This window comes from Chrysochloris asiatica, unplaced genomic scaffold, assembly GCF_000296735.1.
Source record: "Chrysochloris asiatica unplaced genomic scaffold, ChrAsi1.0 scaffold00150, whole genome shotgun sequence".
Lineage (NCBI taxonomy): Eukaryota > Metazoa > Chordata > Mammalia > Afrosoricida > Chrysochloridae > Chrysochloris > Chrysochloris asiatica.
The window spans coordinates 8,193,481-8,196,263 of NW_006408668.1; the positions used below are offsets into that span (position 1 = coordinate 8,193,481).

At 42.0% G+C, this 2,783-nt stretch overlaps 1 protein-coding gene across 1 annotated transcript in view; it reads right to left on the reverse strand.

Moving 5' to 3' along the window:
- The window catches only part of VWA3B (von Willebrand factor A domain containing 3B), a gene marked incomplete at its 5' end in the record, with an annotated part of 314,866 nt that overhangs the window by 61,020 nt on the left and 251,063 nt on the right, over positions 1 to 2,783 (reverse strand). The window lies entirely within an intron of this gene.

Sequence of the window (2,783 nt, forward strand, 5' to 3'; positions counted from 1 at the left end):
ACATAATTCACAATAAAACATAAAAACAAAATAGGACCAATGGTAAAGTTCTGTGAAGTCAGTTGCCTAAAATAACCTGTGAGCTCTTCTTTCTATGGTTGTTGCTCACTTCACAATTTCATCTAATAGAGAACAACCTCTGACTCTGTGAGGCTCAACTCTGTATGGGTGACTGCAGTGCATGTCTTTCCCAATGGATGAAAAGTATCACCCACCCCTGCAAATAAGTTCAGCTGAATGCTTGGTATAGACATTAATGATGACTACAGGTACCTTATGATTACTGTTTATCTTTGCTTTGTTTCCTATTACTACTATTGCAAATAATGCATTTCTGGTTGTTTCCACAACAGATCAAATTCTTAACATGCAGTTTCATGGAAGGAACCATCCACAGGTGCACAGTTAACAATTCATTTGTACTGAACTATCATCAATCCAGCTACGTCCCAGAGAAAGTAGGCTGCCCATAGCAAAGCAAACTTAGTGGTCCCACTTTAATACAGCAGTTCATCTCACACACACAAAGCGTTGGCTTTCCAAACTGGATGGAGCTCTTATCAGGGCAACTAGACACTCCATCCCTTCAGCCAGAATGTCGGTATTATTCCACAAAGATGATATCCTTTGGTCTTGAATCTTGTCAAAGCCTTTAAAAACATTGTACAGCCATGATAAAAAAACATTCCATGATAAAAAACATTCCACACCTCCATCCCTGTCCTGCTGTATCCCACCTATGACCAAACCAGTTACCATCAAATCAGTTTTATCTCCTGGAGACTCCATGTGTGTTAGAGTAAAACTGTGAGCATGAGATCCCTACCTAGAAAAACAGCAACGGCAGAGACAACTGTAGCGGTGATGGCAGAGGCAGTGGCGTGGAGAGACAAAGCAGCTGCTGACACTAGGCCCATGGACTGAGGCAGAGGCCAATGGGTCACATGGCTGAGAGGCCGAAGACTAGAGTGAGGCCTGCCTGCAGTATGACAGACAAGAGGCGTTCCTGACTGGAGAACTGCTGCATCCCGAGTTGGTTTTGATCCTGAATTGAACCCTGTTAATTTCCCTAATAAACCCCATAATTGTGAGTATTGTTATGAGTTCTGTGTGGCCGTTACAATGGAGTATCAAACCCAGATGTGAGGCAGAGAGTGCTGTAGGAGGGATGGTTGGTGTTAGAATAGGGGAAAGAAGGTTGTAGAGTAGAAGCATATCCGACCCCTGCTTCAAAATCAGCCTTGATTTTGACTTTCAGTCTCTTTACTCCTTGTGAAGCCAAGGGGACATCAGACATGGTTCCTACATGGTTCTTGCAACTGGGCTTTAAAAAGAGAGGGCAGGAGTCAAATGGGATAGAGAGTGAGAACAAGGAATGCTTAGTACTAAATAAATAAATAAGCTGAGGTATTATTAGTCTTAGGGACAGAACAACCAGTTTATACCAGTATCAGTGAGGAAGTCAGATGAGCATTGATGTAGGTAGGCAATAGGGATGTGGCCCATTGGGGAATTTCATTTAGCTTTGTCTACAAAATGCTGAGAATCCAATTCAGTTCTTTGCCAAATTCAATTAGATGTACAGCAGGATGCAAAATGCTGTTACCCTCCTTTCATCCTATTACTTCATCTCAAAGGTCTGCTCTCATGTTTACATTGGTAGAAGAGTGAAATGAATGTTTACAATTTTTACATTTTAATAAGCAACCTGTTTCCACATTTGGATACAAACTCCTTTTCTGCAAACTGAACTAAAACTTGTCTTTGGCTCAAAATCTTATTGTAAAACTGCTATTAAATAATTTTCCTGCTCCAAATCATTGAATGCTGCCACATACAAACCCCAAATTGTAACAGTTGCAGCTCCAGCATACTTTTCTGTCCCTGTTTCGTCCTTAAAGTCAGTTAAGGTCTGTTGGCTGCTTATTATCAAGATGATACATGTCATGTTAGCTATTTTGACCTTTTCTCACTCTTGGATACCTAATTATAAGACCAGAACATCTGCAAACTATCTCTGTGAATACTTTAACCCCTTTCAAAACACCAAAAATATGTCTTGTAGAAGGAACCCTGGTGGCATTGTAAGATAAGAACTGTTAATCACAAGGTCAACTGTTCAAAACCACCAGCTGCTCCATGGGAGAATGATGAAGCCTTCAGCTTACATTAAGATTTACAGCCTTGAAAATCCTATACAGGGTCACTATGCATTGCAATGGACTCAGTGGTAGGGGGTTTGGTTGTACCTCTGGTCCTAATCCCATTTGGGAATGAATGGGTTGTCCTCGTTATATCAGTGAGGCAAGACTGTTGTTGTTGTTGTTGTTAAGTGCTGTGGAGTCCGTTCCAACTCACAGCAACTCTGTATAGGGTTTCTGAGCAGCGGCTGGTGAGTTTGAACCACTGACCATGTGGTCAGCAATTCAGGGCTTATCCTACAACACCACACCAGGATTCCAAGGCAGGACTAGTGTAGGGTTTATCTTGAGTCAGTCTCCTTTGAGATATAAAAATAGACTAAATAAGTGAGCAGAGACAGCGGTGGGAGCAGAGAGACACCAAACTCCATGAAGATCCTGCAGGCGCAGAAGCTCCCTCCAGAGCTAACAGAGAAAGAGAGCTTTTCCCTACAGTCAACGCCTTGAATTCGGACTTCTGGTCTCCCAAACTGTGAGAAACTAAACTTGGTTGCTAAAGCTACTCACTTAAGGTATTTCTGCTATAGCTGCAAGTCATGGATTGAATTGTGTGCCCTGGCCCCACCCCTAAATAAATAAATA